Source organism: Bombina bombina, chromosome 3 (assembly GCF_027579735.1).
Source record: "Bombina bombina isolate aBomBom1 chromosome 3, aBomBom1.pri, whole genome shotgun sequence".
Classification (NCBI taxonomy): domain Eukaryota; kingdom Metazoa; phylum Chordata; class Amphibia; order Anura; family Bombinatoridae; genus Bombina; species Bombina bombina.
In genome coordinates, this window is record NC_069501.1 from 114,586,481 (window position 1) to 114,611,455 (window position 24,975).

Genomic DNA, 24,975 nt, shown 5'->3' on the forward strand with positions numbered 1-24,975 from the left:
CTAAAGTTCAAAGCTCTTTTACCTTACCAGCCCTGAACAGGGCGCTTTGCGGGGCATGCCCCAAAGAATTCAGCTCTTTTGCCTGTAAAAAAAAACATACAATACCCCCCCCCAACATTACAACCCACCACCCACATACCCCTAATCTAACCCAAACCCCCCTTAAATAAACCTAACACTAAGCCCCTGAAGATCTTCGTACCTTGTCTTCACCATACCAGGTATCACCGATCGGTCCTGGCTCCAAAATCTTCATCCAACCCAAGCGGGGGCTGGCGATCCATCATCCGGCGGCTGGAGAGGTCCAGAAGAGGCTCCAAAGTCTTCATCCTATCCGGGAAGAAGAGGCGATCCGGACCGGCAACCATCTTGATCCAAGGGGCATCTTCTATCTTCATCCGATGACGACCGGCTCCATCTTGAAGACCTCCAGCGCGGATCCGTCCTCTTCTTCCGACGACTTCCCGACGAATGACGGTTCCTTTAAGGGATGTCATCCAAGATGGCGTCCCTCGAATTCCGATTGGCTGATAGGATTCTATCAGCCAATCGGAATTAAGGTAGGAAAATTCTGATTGGCTGATGGATTGAACTTGATTCTGATTGGCTGATTCCATCAGCCAATCAGAATTTTCCTACCTTAATTCTGATTGGCTGATAGAATCCTATCAGCCAATCGGAATTCGAGGGACGCCATCTTGGATGACGTCCCTTAAAGGAACCGTCATTCGTCGGGAAGTCATCGGAAGAAGAGGACGGATCCGTGCTGGAGGTCTTCAAGTTGGAGCCGGTCGTCATCGGATGAAGATAGAAGATGCCGCTTGGAAGAAGATGGTTGCCGGTCCGGATCTACTCTTCTTCCCGGATAGGATGAAGACTTTGGAGCCTCTTCTGGACTTTTTCAGCCGTCGGATGATGGATCGCCAGCCCCCGCTTGGGCTTGGATGAAGATTTTGGAGCCAGGACAGATCGGTGAACCTGGTATGGTGAAGACAAGGTAGGATGATCTTCAGGGGCTTAGTGTTAGGTTTATTTAAGGGGGGTTTGGGTTAGATTAGGGGTATGTGGGTGGTGGGTTGTAATGTTGGGGGGGTATTGTATGTGTTTTTTACAGGAAAAAGAGATGAATTTTTTGGGGCATGCCCCGCAAAGGGCCCTGTTCAGGGCTGGTAAGGTAAAAGAGCTTTGAACTTTAGTAATTTAGAATAGGGTAGGGCATTTTTTTATTTTGGGGGGCTTTGTTATTTTATTAGGGGGCTTAGAGTAGGTGTAATTAGTTTAAAATTGTTGTAATATTTTTCTTATGTTTGTAAATATTTTTTTATTTTTTGTAACTTAGTTCTTTTTTATTTTTTGTACTTTAGTTAGTTTATGTCATTGTAGTTATTTGTAGATATTGTATTTAATTAATTTATTGATAGTGTAGTGTTAGGTTTAATTGTAGGTAATTGTAGGTATTTTATTTAATTAATTTAATGATAGTATAGTGTTAGGTTTAATTGTAACTTAGGTTAGGATTTATTTTACAGGTAATTTTGTACTTATTTTAACTAGGTAACTATTAAATAGTTCTTAACTATTTAATAGCTATTGTACCTGGTTAAAATAATTACAAAGTTGCCTGTAAAATAAATATTAATCCTAAAATAGCTACAATGTAATTATTCGTTATATTGTAGCTATATTAGGGTTTATTTTACAGGTAAGTATTTAGCTTTAAATAGGAATAATTTATTTAATAAGAGTTAATTTATTTCATTAGATTTAAATTATATTTAAGTTAGGGGGGTGTTAGGGTTAGGGTTAGACTTAGCTTTAGGGGTTAATACATTTATTAGAATAGCGGTGAGCTCCAGTCGGCAGATTAGGGGTTAATGTTTGAAGTTAGGTGTCGGCGATGTTAGGGAGGGCAGATTAGGGGTTAATACTATTTATTATAGGGTTAGTGAGGAGGATTAGGGGTTAATAACTTTATTATAATAGCGGTGCGGTCCGCTCGGCAGATTAGGGGTTAATAAGTGTAGGGAGGTGGAGGCGACGTTGTGGGGGGCAGATTAGGGGTTAATAAATATAATATAGGGGTCGGCGATGTTAGGGCTGCAGATTAGGGGTACTTAGGGATAATGTAAGTAGCGGCGGTTTACGGAGCGGCAGATTAGGGGTTAAAAATAATATACAGGGGTCAGCGATAGCGGGGGCGGCAGAATAGGGGTTAATAAGTGTAAGGTTAGGGGTGTTTAGACTCGGGGTACATGTTAGAGTGTTAGGTGCAGACGTAGGAAGTGTTTCCCCATAGCAAACAATGGGGCTGCGTTAGGAGCTGAACGCGGCTTTTTTGCAGGTGTAAGGTTTTTTTTCAGCTCAAACAGCCCCATTGTTTTCTATGGGGGAATCGTGCACGAGCACGTTTTTGAGGCTGGCCGCGTCCGTAAGCAACTCTGGTGTCGAGAGTTGGAGTGGCATTAAATATGCCTCTACGCTCCCTTTTTGGAGCCTAACGCAGACATTCTGTGGACTCTCAATACCAGAGTTATTTTAAAGGTGCGGCCAGAAAAAAGCCAGCGTTAGCTACGCGGGTCGTTACCGACAAAACTCTAAATCTAGCCGTATGCAAGGTAAATCTTTAGTCAGAGAACTCTCAACAGAGCAATGTGACTGGGATTCCCCACTCTTACCAGATAGAGAAGCTCAATGGAGAGCATGGACAGAAGACCTGATCCATCTTGAAGATCTCAGTATTCCCAGACCCTATGTGCCAGTGTCACTATCGTCCACAGTAAGAAAGGAGGTATGTGTTTTTTCTGATGCTTCTACTGTAGCGATTGCAGCTGTGGCATATCTCAGAGTCATAAACAGTAGCGGTCAATGTCATGTAGGCTTTATTATGGGCAAATCTAAACTAGCTCCAAGACCAGCCCATACAGTGCCACGTCTAGAATTATGTGCAGCTGTTTTGTCAGTTGAGCTAGCTGAACTTATTACTGAAGAAATGGACATTGAACTTTATGCAGTTAAATATTACACTGATAGCAAAATTGTGTTATTCACAATACTTGTAATAGATTTCATGTATATGTCTCAAACAGAATAATTCATATTAGAAAATCTACTAATCCAGATCAGTGGCATTATATTAACACCAGTCAGAATCCTGCAGATTATGGTACTAGACCAATTCAGGCAGCTCACCTAAAACATACCAACTGGTTCTCAGGCCCAAATTTCTTACATCAGGCAGATTCAGGTGATAAATCTGAAGCTGAAGTATTTGACCTCATTGAACCAGATTCTGACAGTGAGATCAGACCTGAAGTGACAGCTTTAATAACTGAAGTGTATGAATGCCAGTTAGACTCACATAGATTTCTCAGATTCTCAAAGTGGAAGTCTCTTGTGAGAGGTATAGCAACACTTATTCACATTGCTAAGTCATTTTCCAGCAGCACTCAAAAGGAGTCGTGTACAGGCTGGCATTGCTGCAAAGGGTTATGCCATTCCTTAGATTTCTTGCAAGTTGAAACAGTGATGATCAAATGTACCCAACAAGAGGTGTTTTCGGTAGAGAAAAGGTCTTTATTAAAAGAAAAGAAAATCCCTGATCAAAGCCCAATCAAATGTTTGAATCCTATAATTGACAAAGACGGATTGATTAGAGTAGGAGGGCGTTTGCTTAATGCAGACATGACTGAAAATGAGAAACATCCTCTTATAATTCCTGCCAACCATCACATAGCTACACTCTTAGTTAAACATTATCATGAAAAGGTAGCACATCAAGGTCGTCATTTCACTGAAGGTGCTCTACGTTCAGCAGGCTTGTGGATCATTAGAGCTAAAAAACTAATTTCCAGTGTTGTTCACAAGTGTGTCACCTGTAAGAAGCTGAGAGGAAGGCTGCAGGAACAGAAAATGTCAGATCTCCCGACAGACAGACTTACTGTAGCTCCTCCATTTTCGCATGTAGGGCTTGATGTTTTTGGTCCTTGGAATGTAGTATCTCGCTATACTAGAGGACACTCTGCAGAGAGTAAGAGATGGGCTGTGATGTTCACTTGTTTAAGCACTAGAGCAGTTCATTTGGAGCTGATTGAATCTATTTCATCTTCAAGCTTCATTAATGCTCTGAGAAGATTTCTCTCCCTTCGTGGACCAGTTAAGCAATTCCGATCTGACAAAGGGACAAACTTTGTAGGAGCCTGTAAGGAACTACAAATTTACTCAGATGATCCTGAGATTCAAAACTATCTACTGGATCAGGGATGCACCTGGACTTTCAATGTCCCCCACTCATCTCATATGGGAAGAGTGTGGGAGAGAATGATTGGTGTGGCTAGACGTATTCTAGACTCAATGTTGATGCAAAGCAAAAACACTTGACTGTCCCATGAAGTGCTTACTACATTGATGGCTGAAGTTACAGCTATAATGAACGCTAGACCATTGGTTTCTATTTCAACAGACCCTGAGAGACCTGAAATTCTTACACCAGCAATGCTCTTGACTCAAAAGGCTTGTGGAACATCAGCTCCACCTGGTGAGTTTACCTTGAAGGAACTTTATAAGTGCCAGTGGAAGCAAGTTCAGAATCTTGCTGAAACCTTTTGGAAACATTGGAGGCAAGAGTACCTGTCATCACTCCAAACAAGAAGAAAATGGAATGAGGAGAAACCAAATGTTCAAGAAGGAGATCTTGTATTGTTGAAAGACTCTCAAGTAAAGTGCAATGGATGGACAATGGGTCTTATTGTAAAAACCATTCCTAGTGGTGATGGTAAAATTCGCAAAGTAGAGGTCAAAATCATTAAACAAGGGACTGCTAAAGTATACCTTAGACCTGTGTCAGATTTGATTGTTCTTTTTCAAAGTAAAAAGTTATCTGGTTGAATTTAATAATAATTTATAGATCATGTAATAGTAGTATATGTTTATACCAGGCGGGAGTGTTCTGTCTATTATATGGTTATTATGTTGATGACATCTGGTGGTTTTACATTGTAATTACAGCTTGGTTCCTCTCAAGAATAAAACAGGAAGTGTTAATAAAGTTTGTTCATAAAAAGTCTTACTTTCAGTTTCTCAGCAGCCATCTTAGCTTCAAGAAGCATGGAAATCAGCTCTTAACATTTGCCTCTAAATATACATATGCCTGTAAGTTATTTGTTGTTTGCTAAGAGTTCATTGTACATTTGAATTGCATTGCTATTTGCTGTAAGGATTAAATGTAAGCTCTCTGTGTTAGAAACATGTATTATTGTATGTATTGCAAGCACCACGTGTAACTACATATTGTAATTTCAACTTTTCTTATTGTATTGCAGTTTTACAAAAATAACTATTCAGAAGTAAAATCAGTTTGGAATAAACACAAAGCTATTTCTGTCTGGTTTGTTAACTAGCTGTCTAGCTATCAGTAGTGAGGACAGTACACTGAATATATATATATATATATATTATATACAGTATATATATATATATACAGTATATATATATATATATATATATATATATATATATACAGTATATATATATATATATATATATATATATATATATATATATATATACTGTATATATATATATATATATATATATATATATATATATATATATATATATATATATATATATATACAAGTGGGAAAGCCTGCCCAGAGGGAACCACCGAATCACCCTGCCATTTTCGTAAGGGCAGTCTATTGTGGTGGTTTCACCACCCCTTTTGTGCTCTCTCCCCCCTCCCTTTTGCTCTCTCCCCCCTCTCTTTTGCTCTCTCTCCCCCTCTCTTTTGCTCTCTTTCCCCCCTTTCTTATGCTCTCTCTCTCCCCCCTCTCTTTTGCTCTCCCTCTCCCCCCTCTCTTATGCTCTCTCTCTCCCCCCTCTCTTTTGCTCTCTCTTCTCCTCTCTTTTGCTCTCTCTCCCCCCTCTCTTTTGCTCTCTCCCCCTCTCTTTTGCTTTCTCTCTCCGCTCTCAGTTGCACTTTCTCTCCCCCTCTCTTTTTCTCTCTCTCTCCCCTCTCTTTTGCGCTCTCTATCCCCCTCTCTTTTGCTCTCTCTCCCCCTTCTCATTTGCTCCCTCCCCCTCTCTTTTGCTCTCTCTCCCCCTTCTTGTTTGCTCTCTTTCTCCCCCTCTTTTTCTCCCCCTCTCTTTTGCGCTCTCTCTCCATCTCTCTTTTGTGCTCTCTCTCCCCTCTCTTTTGCTCTCTCTCCCCCTCTTGTTTGCTCTCTTTTCCCCCTCTCTTTTGCTCTCTCTCTCCCCCTCTCTTTTGCTCTCTCTCTCCCCCTCTCTTTTGCGCTCTTTCTCCCCCTCTCTTTTGCTCTCTCTCCCCCCTCTCTTTTGCTCTCCCTCTCTTATGCTCCCTTTCCTCCCTCTCATTTGCTCTCTCTCTCCCCTCTCATTTGCTCTCTCTCCCCTCTCATTTGCTCTCTCTCTCTCCCCTCTCTTTTGCTCTCTCTCACCCCTCTCTTTTGCTCTCTCTCACCCCTCTCTTTTGCTCTCTCCCCTCTCTTTTGCTCTCCCTCCCCCTCTCTTATGCTCTCACTCTCCCCTCTATTTTGCTCTCTCTCTCTGCCCTCTCTTTTGCTCTCTATCCCCCTCTCTTTTGCTCTCCCTCTCCCCCCTCTCTTTTGCTCTCTCTCCCCTCTCTTTTGCTCTCTCTCCCCCCTGTTTGCCCATTCTCCCCATTTTTTGCTCTCTCTCTCCCCCTCTCTTTTTCTCTCTCTTCCCCCTCTCTTTTGCTCTCTATCTCCCCTCCCATTTGCTCTCTCTCCCCTCTCATTTGCTCTTTCTCCCCCTCTCTTTTGCTCTCCCTCTCCCCTCTCTTTTGCTTTCTCTCTCCCCTCTCTTTTGCTCTCTCTCCCCTCTCTTTTGCTCTCTCTCCACCCTCTCTTTTGCTCTCTCTCCCCCTCTCTTTTGCTCTCTCTCCCCTCTCTCTTTTGCTCTCTCCCCCCCCGCTTGTTTGCTCTCTCTCTCTTCCCCCTTTTTTTTTGCTCATTCTCCATATTTTTGCTCTCTCCCCCTCTCTTTTTCTCTCTCTTCCCCCTCTCTTTTGCTCTCTCTCCCCCTCTCATTTGCTCTCTCTCCCCTCTCATTTGCTCTCTCTCCCCCTCTCTTTTGCTCTCTCTCCCCCTCTCTTTTGCTCTCCCCTCTCTTTTGCTTTCACTCTTCCCTCTCTTTTGCTCTCTCTCCCCTCTCTTTTCCTCTCTCTCCCCTCTCTTTTGCTCTCTTTCCACCCTCTCTTTTGCTCTCTCTCCCCCTCTCTTTTCCTCTCTCTTCCCCCTCTCATTTGCTCTCTCTCCCCCTATCATTTGCTCTTTCTCCCCTCTCTTTTGATCTCCCTCTCCCCCCTCTCTTTTGCTCTCTCTCCCCCTCTCTTTTGCTCTCTCTCTCCGCTCTCATTTGCTCTTTCTCTCTCCCTCTCTTTTTCTCTCTCTCTCCCCTCTCTTTTGCGCTCTCTATCCCCCTCTCTTTTGCTCTCTCTCCCCCTTCTCGTTTGCTCTCTCCCCCTCTCTTTTGCTCTCTCTCCCCCTTCTTGTTTGCTCTCTTTCTCCCCCTCTTTTTCTCCCCCTCTCTTTTGCACTCTCTCTCTCCATCTCTCTTTTGTGCTCTCTCCCCCTCTCTTTTGCTCTCTCTCCCCTCTCTTGTTTGCTCTCTTTCTCCCCCTCTCTTTTGCTCTCTCCCCCTCTCTTTTGCTCTCTCCCCCTCTCTTTTGCACTCTTTCTCCCCCCCTCCTTTTGCTCTCTCTCCCCCTCTCTTTTGCTCTCCCTCTCCCCTCTCTTATGCTCCCTTTCCTCCCTCTCATTTGCTCTCTCTCTCCCCTCTCATTTGCTCTCTCTCCCCTCTCATTTGCTCTCTCTCTATCTCCCCTCTCTTTTGCTCTCTCTCACCCCTCTCTTTTGCTCTCTCTCACCCCTCTCTTTTGCTCTCTCCCCTCTCTTTTGCTCTCCCTCCCCCCTCTCTTATGCTCTCACTCTCCCCTCTATTTTGCTCTCTCTCTCTGCCCTCTCTTTTGCTCTCTATCCCCCTCTCTTTTGCTCTCCCTCTCCCCCCTCTCTTTTGCTCTCTCTCCCCTCTCTTTTGCTCTCTCTCCCCCCTGTTTGCCCATTCTCCCCATTTTTTGCTCTCTCTCTCCCCCTCTCTTTTTCTCTCTCTTCCCCCTCTCTTTTGCTCTCTATCTCCCCTCCCATTTGCTCTCTCTCCCCTCTCATTTGCTCTCTCTCCCCCTCTCTTTTGCTCTCCCTCTCCCCTCTATTTTGCTTTCTCTCTCCCCTCTCTTTTGCTCTCTCTCCACCCTCTCTTTTGCTCTCTCCACCCTCTCTTTTGCTCTCTCTCCCCTCTCTTTTGCTCTCTCTCCCCTCTCTCTTTTGCTCTCCCCCCCCACTTGTTTGCTCTCTCTCTCTTCCCCTTTTTTTTTGCTCATTCTCCATATTTTTGCTCTCTCTCTCCCCCTCTCTTTTTCTCTCTCTTCCCCTCTCTTTTGCTCTCTCTCCCCCTCTCATTTGCTCTCTATCTCCCCTCTCATTTGCTCTCTCTCCCCTCTCATTTGCTCTCTCTCCCCCTCTCTTGTGCTTTCACTCTCCCCTCTCTTTTGCTCTCTCTCCCCTCTCTTTTCCTCTCTCTCCCCTCTCTTTTGCTCTCTTTCCACCCTCTCTTTTGCTCTCTTTCCCCCTCTCTTTTCCTCTCTCTTCCCCCTCTCATTTGCTCTCTCTCCCCTTATCATTTGCTCTCTCTCCCCCTATCATTTGCTCTCTCTCCCCTCTCATTTGCTCTCTCTCCCCCCTCTATTTTGCTCTACCTTTCCCCTCTCTTTTGCTCTCTCTCCCCTCTCTCATTTGCTGAGGTAAGGGGGGGGGGGTGTCATAGGGGTTGCTGTTTAAAGGAGAATTCATATATTTTGAGTAGATCTCCCCTCTCTTTTGCTCTCTCCCCCCTCTCTTTTGCTCTCTCTCACCCCTCTCTTTTGCTCTCTTTTCCCCCTTTCTTTTGCTCTCTCTACCCCCTCTCTTTTGCTCTCTCTCCCCCCTCTCTTTTTCTCTCCCTCCCCTCTCTTTTGCTCTCCCTCTCCCCCCTCTCTTTTGCTCTCCCTCTCCCCTTCTCTTTTGCTCTCCCCCCCCCCCCCCCTCTCTTTTGCTCTCTCTCCCCTCTCTTTTGCTCTCTCTCTTCACTCTCCTTTGCTCTCTCTCTCCCCTCTCTTTTGCTCTCTCTCCCCGTCTTTTTTGAATTTTTTTTAATTAGGGCACTCCTACTGCCTCCCCTTCCCTGCTGAGCTGCCCACCCGCCACACGCCCACACCTCCCGCTGGCACCAGCAGAAGATCACACAGTGTCACCGTCTGTAACGATTAGGCATCTGGCCTCATATGGAAGCGGAGCAACGATCGTGCTCCGGCTACATGTGTGGAAGATGCCTGAAGCTTCAGGAGCTCCAGCTCCAGCTGAGAGTTGGAGCTCCTGAAGCTGTCTCATCGCCACGAGGTGGCTTTGCGCGCATCCAACATTCCTTTGAGGATACGTGTGCAACTGCCGACTGCGACGGATGCTTACAAACACAATTATAGTATAGATAGATTATAGTGTAGAGATAGACCCAGCACTCACCAGTTTTTCAAAATATCTTAAAAGATCACCTTTAATTATTTTAATTAAAATCCATAGACTCCAGGCATTTCGGTGTCCATACTGACACCTTTTTCAATGGTTGTAATCCAGACAGAAACAGCATATATATATATATATGTACATATTTTACATACAGTATATGTGTATACATGTTCACACACAGATATCGAAAGGAAAAAGCGCTCACGTAATACCAGCTGTAAGCGGCACTGTAGAGAGTGGGTGTGCAATACCTGCAAGTGCTGGGCATTCCGTGCTGCAACAGGTGTGCCTACTCCGCACACAAACAGAAACAGATAGAATCCAAAGGGGAGTGCGCTCCGGTTCCCAATATAATATCTACCTCTCAACCGCCATCCCTCCACCGCAATAACTAATAAATGTATTAACCCCTAATCCGCCAACCCCGTATCGCAAAGTATCTATTAAAGTTATTAACCCCTAATCTGCCAACCACCCACAACGCAAAGTATCTAATTACACTATTAACCCCTAAACCTCCATCCCCCCACATCGCAACTAATAATAAATGTATTATCCACTAAACCGCCACCCCCCCACATCACAACTAACAATAAAATGTATTAACCTCTAATCGGCCATCCCCCCACCACGCAATCTACCTATTTAAACTATTAACCCCTAAACCGCCTTCCCCCCACATCCCAACTATCAATATAAGGTATTAAACTCTAATCCGCCATCCCCCCACAACGCAATCTACCTTTTTAAACTATTAATCCCTAAACCACCATCCCCACAACCCAAAATATTAGTCTAATCACTAAACCCCCTAACCTAACACCCCCTAAATAATTTAAGTGGTGTTAGGTTGGTGGGCTTAGTGATTAGATTAATACTTTGCATTGTGGGGGGATGGCGGTTTAGGGAATTATAGTTTAAATAGGTAGATTAAGTTGTGGGGGGTGACGGATTAGGGGTTAATAGTTTAAATATGTACTTTGCGATGTGGGGGGATGGCGGTTTAGAGGTTAATACATTTTATTATTGGTTGTGATGTGGGGGGTGGCGGTTTTACTAATACTTTCTATGGGACATGAAAATGTTTTCGTCAGCCGGAGTCCGGTTGCCGAAATTGAGGTAAAACGGGCCGTTGAAAGCAGTCGGTGAACGATATTGCTTCCAACAGCATATTTATTGTTTTGCGAGCGCACGCAAACCTAATTACAGCTCAAAGCAAATGAGCCCAAAATCGGGTGTTCTGCCCGTCGTCCACCATGTCGATCTCTGTCTGGCGTGAAAGACCGCTCAGTTAACCAGTCGTAAGTATAACCAGTACGAACAAGTTGAAGTTCAGTGGCCTGTAAAGGCTTTTCACAGCGTTGTATTTATTCAAACATTAAAACCCTGCTAACAATTACACTTACTTTCGTTGCAAATAAAACATGTTCATCAGACAAAACAATGGGACCAGCATGTGGTCAGTGGTCGTATAGAGGATCCTAATCAGGAAGCCAGTCCAGACCATCATAGGACTTCTGTATCCATGCTTGTAAACTAAAACACCCCATGTGACGACTCTTTTGGGACTCTTTTGTTTTATATCCCTTTAAAGGGAGATTAAAGTCAAAATGAATGATTCAGATAGAGCATGCAATTATAAACAACTTTACAGTTTACTTATTTGGTATCCTGCTGCTGATTGGTGGCTGCACATATAAGCCTCTTGTCATAGACTCACTCAATGTGTTCAGCTAGTTCCCAGTAGTGCACCGATGCTCCTTCAGCAAATTTCAAAATTAAAGTAAACTGGAAAGTTGTTTAAAATGGTATCCTCTATCTAAACGATGAAAGAAAAAAAAAAATTGGTTTCATGTCCCATTAATTCTCTTTTGAATATTTGCTTGGTATCCATTTGCTCTTTAATTAATTATTCATATATCATAGTCTTAAATTTGCTGAATTTTGGTGGTTTATTGGGCTGGTTATGCTCGAGCACAACAAACAAAATTTGCACTCAAATTATTAGCAAGGTGTATATATAGGTATAGATGTAATATATATATAAATATATAAATATATATTTAAAAATAAAAAAAGAACTTTTTCTTGTGTAAAGAACATTGGAATGTAAAGTATTCATAACTACCTTTGGCTTTAGCACTGTTAATTTAAAGTGGTGTCGGGTTAGCGCGCCAGCGATAACTATTAGATTTTTTTAAGAGCGCGCCCCATTGAAGTCTATGGGAGAAGTTAACACAGTCACAATATCCAAAGTCCTTAAGTCAGCGTGCATTGGGCTTTCACTCCTGTGCTAACTTTTTACTTTTAGCTTATAATATGCCCACTTTTACATTTACTTTTAGTGAAGTTAGTGCGCGAGCGAAAGTTAAAGTTAGAGTACCACTTGTTATCTAGCCCTTAAAGGGATAGTAAACACCAAAAATGTTATTGTTTAAAAGGACAGATAATCCCTTTATTTACTATTCCCCAGTTTTGCATAACCAACACTGTTATAGAAATATACTTTTTACCTCTGTAATTACCTTCTATCTAAGCTTCTGCTGACTGCCTCCTTAGTTCAGATCTTTTGACAGACTTGCATTTCAGGCAATTAGTGCTGACTCTTAAATAACTCCACGTGCATGAGCACAATGTTATTTATATGAAACACATGAACGTACGTCCTCTTGCTGTGAAAAACTGTCAAATGCATTCAGATAAGAGACGGTCTTCAAGGTCTTAGAAATTAGCATATGAGCCTACCTAGGTTTCGCTTTCAACTAAGAATACCAAGAGAACAATGCAAATTTGATAATAAAAGTAAATTAGAAAATTGTTTAAAAAGACATGCCCTATCTGAATCATGAAAGTTTAATTTGGACTTTACTATCCTTTAATGTCTAATTTTATTTTCTCTTTACAAATGCACAGCGTCAGGGTATATACACCCTTGGGAGTCTACTGTTTTCCCTTCATACAGAAATTAAATTATTTTCAAAATATAGAAACATTTTCAGCTACAGTCTCTTAAAGAGACAGTCAAGTCAAAATTAAAGGGACAGTCTACACCAGAATATTTATTGTTTTAAAAGATAGATAATCCCTTTATTACCCATTCCCTAATTTTGCATAACCAACACAGTTATATTAATACACTCTTTACCTCTGTCCTCTGCAAACTGACCCCTTATTTCAGTTGATTTGACAGACTTGCATTGTAGCCAATCAGTGCTGGCTCATATGAACTCCACGTACATGGGCACAGTGTTATCTATATGAAACACATGAAACACATGAAAAACTGTCAAAATGCCCTGAGCTAAGAGGCAGTCTTCAAGGGCTTAGAAATTAGCATATGAACCTGCTAGATTTAGCTTTCAACTAAGAATACCAAGAGAACAAAGCAAAATTGGTGATAGAAGTAAATTGGAACATTGTTTAAAATTACATGCCCTATCTGAATAATTAAATTTTGTTTTGGACTAGACTGTCCCTTTAAACATTCATGATTCAGATAAGGCATGCAATTTTAAACAACTTTCCAAATTACTTTTATCATCAAATTTGCTTTGATCTCTTGGTATTCTTTTTTTAAATCTAAACCTAGATAGGCTCATATGGTAATGTCTAAGCCGTTGAAGGCCGCCTCTTATCTCGGTGCATTTTTACAGTTTTTCACGGTTAGACACTGCTAGTTCATGTGTGCCAAATAGATAACATTGTGCTCACTCCCGTGGAGTTTTTTTTTTATGAGTCAGCACTGATTGGCTAAAATGCAAGTCTGTCAAAAGAAGGGGGCAGTCTGCAGAGGCTTAAATACAAGGAGCCCCATGTATTAACTCGTGTGCGGACAAGCTTCTTGAGAAGTTGTCCGCACACCTTTGCTATATACAGGCAGCGGATCTGGCCCATATGCATCATTACACACTCCAATGAGTGTGTAATGCCTGCCCCTTCACTCATGTGACCAATCGCGAAATAGAGGAGACTGTCAATCACCCAGAGAGAGCAAGATTTGGGCTTCGGAGCATCTTACGCTGCTTCGTACATGGAGCCCAAGCTAATCACAGAGGTAAAAAGTATATTAATATAACTGTGTTGGTTATGCAAAATTGTTGAAGGGGTAATAAAGGGATTATCTATCTTTTTAAACAATAACAATTTTTTTAAACAATTAACAATTTTCAAGTAGACTGTATCTTTAATACAGTTTCATAAAGCCTATAGTTTTTATTAGTAATTTTTTATATGGCATTTCATTACACAGCTGTCAGACAGTTTTTACTGTATTTCAACTAGATTACGAGTTTTGCGTTACGGTTTTAACGCTGAAAAATTGGCTATTTCAGCATAAAAAAGTCTTATCGGTATAGCTATACCGCAAGCATTTTAGCCTGTAATGCAACGTCAATCCAGCACTAAAAAAAATGACGTTTTTACAAGGGATTTCCATAGCGCCAGTATCACAGGTTGTGCGGTGAGGTTAAAATGCTTGCGTTCCAGCTTATACCGACACGATCCATTCCGCTATCTGAGACCAGTAGTTATGAGTTTTGCGCAACAAAAATGTTACACAAAACTCATAACTAAAATGTTACAAAGTACACTAACACCCATAAACTGCCTTTTAACCCCTATACCGCTGCCCTCCCGCATCGCAAACACTAAAATAAAGTTATTATCCCCTAATCTGCCGCTCCCGACATCGCCGCCACTAATAAAAGTTATTAACCCCTATTCCGCCGCTCCCCGACTTCGACACCACTAAATAAAGTTATTAACCCCTAAACCTCTGGCCTCCCACATCACCGCCACTAAATAAACCTATTAACCCTTAAACTTCCAGCCCCCCACATCGCAAAAAACTAAATTAAACTTTTAACCCCTAAACCTAACAACTCCCTAACTTTAAATTAAAATTACAATATCCATATCTTAAAATAAATAAAAACTTGCCTGTGAAATTAAAAAACATACGGCTAGATTTAGAGCTTTGTCGGTAACGACCCGCGTAGCTAACGCTGGCTTTTTTTCCCCAGCACCTTTTAAATACCGCTGGTATTTAGAGTTCACAGATTTGCTGCGTTAGGCTCCAAAAAGGGATCGTAGAGCATAATTTACCACCACTGCAACTCTCAATACCGGACGCGGCCAGCTTCAAAAACGTGCTCGTGCACGATTCCTCCATAGGAAACAATGGGGCAGTTTGAGCTGAAAAAAAACCTAACACCTGCAAAAAAGCAGCGTTCAGCTCCTAACGCAGCCCCATTGTTTCCTATGGGGAAACACTTCCTATGTCTGCACCTAACACCCTAACATGTACCCCGAGTCTAAACACCCCTAGCCTTACACTTATTAACCCCTAATCTGCCGCCCCCCGCTATCGCTGACCCCTGCATATTTTTTTTTAACCCCTAATCTGCCGCTCCGTACACCGCCGCAACCTACGTTATCCCTATGTACCCCTAATCTGCTGCCCCTAACACCGCGAACCCCTATATTATATTTATTAACCCCTAATCTGCCGCCCCCAACGTCACCTCCACCTACCTACACTTATTAACCCCTAATCTGCCGACCGGACCTCACCGCTACTATAATAAAATTATTAACCCCTAATCCGCCTCACTCCCGCCTCAATAACCCTATAATAAATAGTATTAACCCCTAATCTGCCCTACCCTAACATCACCGACACCTAACTTCAAGTATTAACCCCTAATCTGCCTACCAGACCTCACCGCTACTCTAATAAATTTATTAACCCCTAAAGCTAAGTCTAACCCTAACACTAACACCCCCCTAAGTTATATATAATTTAAATCTAACAAAATAAATTAACTCTTATTAAATAAATTAATCCTATTTAAAGCTAAATACTTACCTGTAAAATAAACCCTAATATAGCTACAATATAAATAATAATTATATTGTAGCTATTTTAGGATTCACATTTATTTTACAGGCAACTTTGTATTTATTTTAACTAGGTACAATAGCTATTAAATAGTTAAGAACTATTTAATAGTTACCTAGTTAAAATAATTACAAAATTACCTGTAAAATAAATCCTAACCTAAGTTACAATTAAACACTACACTATCAATAAATTAATTAAATAAATTACCTACAATTATCTACAATTAAACCTAACACTACACTATCAATAAATTAATTAAATACAAATAAATACACTAACTAAAGTACAAAAAATAAAAAAAGAACTAAGTTACAAAAAAATAAAAAAATAGTTACAAAAATTATAAAAATATTACAACAATTTTAAGCTAATTACACCTACTCTAAGCCCCCTAATAAAATAACAAAGCCCCCCAAAATAAAAAAATGCCCTACCTTATTCTAAAAAAAAATTAGAAAAGCTCTTTTACCTTACCAGCCCTTAAAAGGGCCTTTTGCGGGGCATGCCCCAAAGAATTCTGCTCTTTTGCCTGTAAAAAAAACCATACAATACCCCCCCCAACATTACAACCCACCACCCACATACCCCTAATCTAACCCAAACCCCCCTTAAATAAACCTAACACTAAGCCCCTGAAGATCTTCCTACCTTATCTTCACCATGCCGGGTATCACCGATCGGTCCAGAAGAGGCTCCAAAGTCTTCATCCAAGCCCAAGCGGGGGCTGAAGACGTCCATCATCGGGCTGAAGTCTTGATCCAAGCGGCGGCTGAAGAGGTCCATCATCGGGCAGAAGTCTTCATCCTATCCGGGCAGAAGAGGAGATCCGGACCGGTAGACATCTTCATCCAAGCGGCATCTTCTATCTTCTTCCATCCGACGACGAGCGGCTCCATCTTCAAGACCTCCGGCGCGGATCCATCCTCTTCTTCCGACGTCCTAACACAGAATGAAGGTTCCTTTAAGGGACGTCATCCAAGATGGCGTCCCTCAAATTCCGATTGGCTGATAGGATTCTATTAGCCAATCAGAATTAAGGTAGGAAAATTCTGATTGGCTGATGGAATCAGCCAATCAGATTCAAGTTCAATCCAATTGGCTGATCCAATCAGCCAATCAGATTGAGCTTGCATTCTATTGGCTGATCGGAACAGCCAATAGAATGCGAGCTCAATCTGATTGGCTGAGCCCCTAACGCTGGTTTTGACGGCTAACGCCAAACTCTAAATCTAGGCGTTTATTTAAACTAACAATTAACCTAACAACTGTTATACTAAAATTAAAAAAACTACCAATGAAATAAACTAAATTACACATTAAAAAAAAACTAACACTACTAAAAAAATTAAATCTAAAATTACAAAAAATAAAAAATACTAAATTACAAAAAATAACAAACACTAAATTACAAAAAAATAACAAACACTAAATTACAAAAAATAACAAATTAAATTATCCAAAATAAAAACAATTACACCTAATCTTCAAGCCCTATAAAAATAAAAAAGCCCCCCCAAAATAAAAAAACCCCTAGCCTACAATAAACTACCAATAGCCCTTAAAAGGGCCTTTTGCAGGGCATTGCCCTAAAGAAATCAGCTCTTTTACCTGAAAAAAATACAAAGACCCCCAACAGTAAAACCCACCACCCATCCAACCCCCTAAAACAGAGGTTTAGTGGTTAATAACTTTAGTGGCGGCGGTGTCGAGGAGCGACAGAATAGGGGTTAAAAGCTTTATTATAGTGGTGGTGATGTCGGGGAGCGACGGAATAGGGGTTAATAGCTTTATTATAGCGGTGGTGATGTCGGAGAGCTTCGAAATAGGGGTTAATAACTTTTATTAGTGGCGGCGATGTCGGCAGCGGCAGATTAGAGGTTAATAACTTTATTTAGGTGTCGGCGATGTCGGGGAGGCAGATTAGGGGTGTTTAGACTTGGGGTTTATGTTAGGGTGTTGATGTCTATGGGGAAAGCGTGCACGAGCACGTCAAAGCAGCCCTTGGATTTTGTGCGGTATGGAGCTTATCGCCACCATATCGCACGCACAAGGAGGTTTTTTAGAAACTTGTAATGGCAGCGCTATGGAGGGTGAAATAACGCAACTTTTGTTGTGTTATAGCGCAAAAATTGTAACCTAGGTGGGTTTTTTTTGGGCTGACATATTCGCTGGGAAATCTGCTACCCATGGACTTTACAACTCCCAACAATTATAGCTCAGATTTGCCACATACATTTCTCACAGCTATGGAGCCACAGACGCATGTGGGGTCATGCACTTCCATTAGACAACCAGGGATTACTGATTTGTAACAAAATAAATAAAGCATTCGGAGAGTATAGAAGTAGGAAGGCACAATAGGCCCAATAATCTAAACTTCACCAGATAAGACGTTGGTTTTCTCGCCAACCCTCGCAGGGGCTGCCCTAGTGAAATTATTGTAAGAAGAAGGCAGTCCCTGCGAGTGGGGAGATGTCTCCTATTGTAATGGAGCTTGCTGGAAAGGGACACTTGGCACCATCAAGTGAAGTTAGCAGTGAGCAGGGGAGCGTTGTAAAAATTAAATCCTGCAGCCAATATAAATCATGTTATGCTGCTTTCTGCGTAAAGCATTTTACAATCACCTAGATTTTCATGTGCATGTTTTTTCTCTATTAGTATTTTGAGTGTTTTGAGAAAAAACTGTGAGATTTAAGGTACAAAAATCTTTACAGAATTACTCTGGGATTAGAGAGACAATTTTATAAACGCCCATGGAAAGCCCATGTTCAGCGCATTTTACTAATAAAAAAAAACCCATTAAGCTTTCTATTTTATACTTAAAAGTACGAATTTCCAAATGATTTTTGCACATCCGGTCTACTTCAATTACGATTTATGCTGTGCATATTAAATGCGATTTATTCCTGAGTAATTTACATACAAATTTTACATTTTTGATGCACCTTAACAATGCATTTTTTTCCTGCATATTTTTGAGTCAATGGTTCAATTTTTAATTTTGTAAGATTTTAAAAATAAAATTTTTATTGTACACTAAACATACGAAAATGCAGTCTGCGCCCCTTAGCGAGACACCCTGTTTTCAGGGTAAAAAGTGGCTTTAGATCATTCCACCAGGGAAATAGAAGGACTGGCGAGCATTCTTTAACAATCTCGCCAGCCCAGACACCTTTAGATCATAGGGCTGCATATGCATGAAAAAAACTCTCATGCACAACTGAACATTTTAACATCTAAATGCCCAAAAAGATTGAACCTTAAAGGGACACTGAATCCAAATTTTTTCATTTGTGATTCAGATAGAGCATGCAATTTGAAGTAACTGTCTAATTTACTCCTATTATCAAATTTTCTTCATTCTCTTGGTATCTTTCGGCTAGATTACGAGTTTTGTGTTATGAGCGGCTCGGTGCTAATTTGCAAGTTATTGTCACCGGTCACCTCCCTATAGCGCTGCTATTACAGGTTTTCATAAACTCAGCGTTAGTGGGCAATTATTGCAGTGTTGAGCAAAATTGAGCTCCATACCGCACTCAAATACCAGGGTTGCTTTGAGCTGGTTTTATGTGCTTGTGCACATTTTCCCCATAGACATCAATGGAGAGAGCCGGCTGAAAAAAAGCCTAACACCTGCAATAAAGGAGCGTAAAGCTCTGTAACGCAGCCCCATTAATTCCTATGGGGAAAGAAAATTTATGTTCACACCTAACACTCTAACATAAACCCAGAGTCTAAACACCCCTAATCTGCCATCCCCGACATCGCCGACACCTACATTACACTTATTGACCCCTAATCTGCTGCCCCCGACATCGCCGACACCTACCTACACTAATTTACCCCTAATCTGCTGCCCCAATGTCGTTGCTACCTACCTACACTTATTAACCCCTAATCTGCCACCCCCAATGTCGTCGCTACCTACCTACACTTATTAACCCCTAATCTGCCGCCCCCAACGACGCCGCCACTATACTAAAGTTATTAACCCCTAAACCTAACCCTAAGTCTAACCCTATCACTCACTAACTTTAATATAATTAAAATAAATCTAAATACAAATTACTATTATTAACTAAATAATTCCTTTTAATAACTAAATACTTTCCTTAAAATAAACCCTAAGATAGCTACAATGTAACTAATAGTTACATTGTATCTATCTTAGGTTTTATTTTTATTTCACAGCTAAGTTTGTATTTATTTTAACTAGGTAGATTAGTTAGTAAATAGTTATTAACTATTTACTAGCTACCTAGTTAAAATAAATACAAATTTACCTGTAAAATAAAACCTAACCTGCCTTACACTACAAACTAACCTTACACTACAAATAAATAAATTACATTAATTAAATACAATTAACTAAATTACAAAAAAACAAAACACTAAATTACACAAAATAAAAAAGAAATGATCAAATATTTAAACTAATTACACCTAATCTAATAGCCCTATCAAAATAAAAAAGCCCCCCCAAAATAAAAAAAACCCTGGCTTAAACTAAACTGCCAATAGCCCTTAAAATGGCCTTTTGTGGGGCATTGCCCCAAAGAAATCAGCTCTTTTACCTGTATAAAAAATACAAACAACCCCCAACAGTAAAACCCACCACCCACACAACCAACCCCCCAAATAAAATCCTATCTAAAAAACCTAAGCTCCCCATTGCCCTGAAAAGGGCATTTGGATGGGCATTGCCCATAAAAGGGCATTTAGCTCTTTTTCAGCCCAAACCCTAAGCTAAAAATAAAACCCATCCAATAAACCCTTAAAAAAACCTAACACTAACCCCCGAAGATCCACTTACAGTTTTTGAAGACTGAACATCCATCCTCAACGAAGCAGCAGAAGTCCTCAGCGAAGCCAGCAGAAGTCTTCATCCAAGCGGGCCCAAGTCTTCATCCAAGCCGACAGTAGTCTTCATCCAGACTGCATCTTCTATCTTCATCCATCCGGTGCAGAGCGGCTTCATCTTCAAGAGCATCCTCTTCTGACGACGGCTAACGAAGAATGAAGGTTCCTTTAAGGGATGTCATCCAAGATGGCGTCCCTTGAATTCCGATTGGCTGATAGAATTCAATCAGCCAATCGGAATTAAAGGTGAAAAAATCCTATTGGCTGATGCAATCAGCCAATAGTATTGAGCTTCCATCATATTGGCTGATCCAATCAGCCAATAGGATTGAGCTTGCATTCTATTGGCATATTTAATCATTTCTTTTTTATTTTGTGTAATTTAGTGTTTGTTTGTTTTTGTAATTTAGTTAATTGTATTTAATTAATGTAATTTATTTATTTGTAGTGTAAGGTTAGGTTGTAGTGTAAGGCAGGTTAGGTTTTATTTTACGGGTAAGTTTGTATTTATTTTAACTAGGTAGTTAGTAAATAGTTAATAACTATTTATTAACTAGTCTACCTAGTTAAAATAAATACAAACTTACTTCTGAAATAAAAATAAAACCTACGATAGCTACAATGTAACTATTAGTTATATTGTAGCTAGCTTAGGGTTTATTTTACAGGATCGTATTTAGTTTTAAATAGGAATTATTTAGGTATTAATTGTAATTTTTATTTAGATTTATTTTAATTATGTTAAAGTTAGTTCTGAACCCCCAAAAAAAGCTTAGATGCCTTCTTTTTCAAGTAAAGATAGCAAGAGAATGAAGAAAAATTGATAATAGGAGTAAATTAAAAAGTTGCTTGAAATTGCATGCTCTATCTGAATCACGAAAGAAAAAAATTTGGGTTCAGTGTCCCTTTAATGTTCTTTTTTTATTTCAGACCTATTTAAACTGCTATTCTGATTACAATTTGAAAAGCTTAAAGGGCTATGAAACTCAAACTTTTTCTTTTATAATTCAAGAAGAGCGTACAATTTTTTTTAAAAAAAGTGTCTGATTTACGTCTATTATCAAATTTGCTTTGTTCCCATGATATTCTGTGTTGAAGAGATACCTAGGTAGACATCAGTAGCACTACATGGCAGGAAATAGTGCTATCCTCTAGTACTCTTGTAAATGGATAACATTCTTGCAAATCTGCTGCTTCAGACACGTGCATGCTCCTGAGCCCTGCTTTTCAACACAAGATACCAAAAAACAAAGACAATTTCTGCTTTTCAACAAAAGATACAAAGAAAACAAAGCACATTTGATAATAGAAGTAAATGAGAAAATTGCCTGCTCTATTTGTATCATAAAAGAAACGTTTGAGCTTCATGTCCCTTTAACCTTTAATTTGTCTTCTTAGAAATTCTGATTACATTTTTATTTTTCCATTGGTTGAACAGGAGAATAGTTTGTAATTCCAATGCCATTTGAAACTTGGGAAAACCCTGCCTAGAATAAAAATAAAAACACAGACATCATCATCAGTTACATGGAATAGAATATTTACATTGGCTGATCACGTTTGTTTGCTGCTGTTGGCTAAAGTATTCTTCAGGTTGACTAATCTTGTTAAACCTACGCAACTAGAGAACATCATTTAAATATATTAATATTATTAACAAATAATATTATAAATATTATTAATAAATTAATGTAAAGGATATAACACCTGTTGTTATGGGGTAAAAGTTGTAAGTTGTCCCATGTTCCCTAGAGATGCCAAAAAGCAAAATCTGTAACCTAGGTTTGCAAAATGCTGCAAATTGCTGAAACCAGCTTTTTAATTTGCCACAGTTACAGGTTACATAATTTGCTTTGTGGCCTCTAAAGGGAGTGTAGGAGAAAGCAAAAGCAAGAGTTATTTTATGTCATTAAATAGTCCCTTATCTGAGGTGAACGCATATTGTTGGGTAAAGCAGACGTTTGTTATATCAGACCCTATTGAAGCCATAGATAGAAAGGAAGGGAACATGTGTTTCTGTCCTCGTGCTTTATCTAAACCCTTTTCTATTAATATTCAGTAAAATATTGAAAGGCAAGGTCTTGTGTAAGATGCCATATGAAAGCCAGTGATGGAATATTAGGGGCTGGCTTGGTAAAGCCTGACCAGGAGGCTGCCATGGGTTTAGCATAAACAGAGGCATCTGGTCACACAGCATGGAGCGGCCTGCCTACGAAACATGGCAGATGCTACTTCAGCTGTTATTGGCTACAGAGCATCAGCGTCCAAGCCCTGGGTCACGCTCAGACTCATTTCAACTGTGACAGTACAGTGTCAAACTGCCACTCTCTTTCTGAAGTCTGCCAGGTTTCTGTAACTGCAAAACCCCAGCTTCTAGTGCATGGGCCAGGGGATACAAACCTAATAATTTAAGGATTACAGATGTACAGTCATTTAATCAGATATATTTTGTATTTCTACACCCACTTAAAATTTCTCGTTTTGCTTGGAATAATGGATACGTGAGTCTATGTTTAACGGAGCAGATCAATTTAATAAACTAAGAACAAAAAAAAAATAGCAGAATGATTCGGGATCTGTAATTTGCTTTGGAGTTTGGCTGGGATAAATATGTGATTAGTAACAAATCACTTGAAGTGACAGCTTTTGTTATGTAGAACAGCTAACAAGGTGCTATTTAATACTATTTGAAATGGACACAGTGTTTTTTTATGTCAGTGACACTGATAATTTTTTTAGTTTACAAGCTTTTAACATGCTTGTTGTCTGTCACATTAGCTAAATAAAGATGTTCTGGACAAATATCCTGGGGTGTGTATACTGAATACTTTACCTAAGAACATTTGTATTTGTGAAACAAGACTCTTAACTGAAAAAAATATATATTTAGGGTCAGATTACAAGTGGCGACCTCATTTTAAAATAAAAAGAACAAAAGAACATAGGAGTTTCAAGTATTTCTGTTCAAAACACATTAAAACATTTTAAAAATGAATAAAAATGAGAATGCATATTTCAAGGTATTTGACTGGGTTGGGCTCAAAAGTATATATGTGTGTGTGTGTGTGTATATATACATATACATACACACATACATTTATTTAGACATATATATTTTAACATTAGAGCCCTTTCCAGTCAAACACTTTAGCATATACTATGGGCAAAATTTATCAAGCCCCGAAAAAATGCGCCTAAAAAGTCGCGATTATTTTCGCAATAGTTCGCAATGTGTGAATTTAAAAATGTCGCCAGTATTTATCAAAATTCTAGAGACATTTTTGGGGTAAAACTTTTTTGCGATGTCAAGCGAATGGCTGATCCTAGTTTTCTTGTGAAAATGTCATTTTCACTTTATTTATCAATCTTAATTTTAGACACCAATAATGGTTTATTGTTTTAATCAAGTGATTGTTTAAAAGAATGCTATTTCTTATACAGGTAGCCCTCAGTTTACGCCGGAGTTAGGTTCCAGAAGGAATGGTTGTAAATCGAAACCGTTGTAAATTGAAACCCAGTTTATAATGTAAGTCAATGGGAAGTGAGGGAGATAGGTTCCAGGCCCCTCTCAAAATTGTCATAAGTAACACCCAATACATTATTTTTAAAGCTTTGAAATGAAGACTTTAAATGCTAAACAGCATTATAAACCTAATAAAATAATCACACAACACAGAATATATAATTAAACAAAGATAAATGAACAAAAACATTTGCTAAACAGCATTATAAACCTAATAAAATAATCACACAACACAGACTTTACTTGCATTTTTCTGCAAACAGTTCTTTCTATGCATTCCAATCTGGACTGATTTATAGACAGGAAAATCTTGTTCCTTTGAAATCTGCTCGATAGCTCAGGTCTGGTTAAACTGATTAATTTCAGCTTGCTTGGCTTTGCTGCAACACAAACAGACAGACCTACTGGCTATTTTAAAAATGCACTGCTTCTCAATAGCAGTCATATGACTGGAAAAAAAGGTTGTTATTCTGAAACGGTGTAAATTGAACCGTTGTAAAACGATGGCCACCTGTATATTAAAGTTAGTTTTATTTTGCCCCTTCTTTGGCTCTCTTTCATTAAGGAAGGTTGCCCGTTTTTTGGAGCTCATCTTCGTTCTTTTTAATACACTTATTTCAATTGCACTTAAATTATTTTACTTTTTTATAATATATTTATTATTATTCAGGATCTGCGCCTTGTTGTGGGCAATTTCTAACCCTAGATAAAGCAAGTAAAAGACATATTTCCATTTTCCCTCCAGACAAACAACAATATTGCTCTTTATTTTTTACTCCTCGCAACCTACAAATTGGCGAGATTAAAAGCAGTGAATATTACATGCACCACTTTTCATAAATATATGAGAACTGCAAATATGTACAGGCATTTTAAAATGCCAATAGAGATTAATACAAGAATTAGGCATTTCCAGACAACTTATTCGCATATACTTAAGACTTGCGAATGTTATGAGTCAATTTGTTGGCACATATGAAAAGTTGCGACTTTATTGGCGCATAACCTTTCATAAATATGGTGATATAATTTGTGAGGTTTTTTTTGACGACAAATGTGAGAATTTTCTTATTCTCGCTTTGATAAATCTTGCC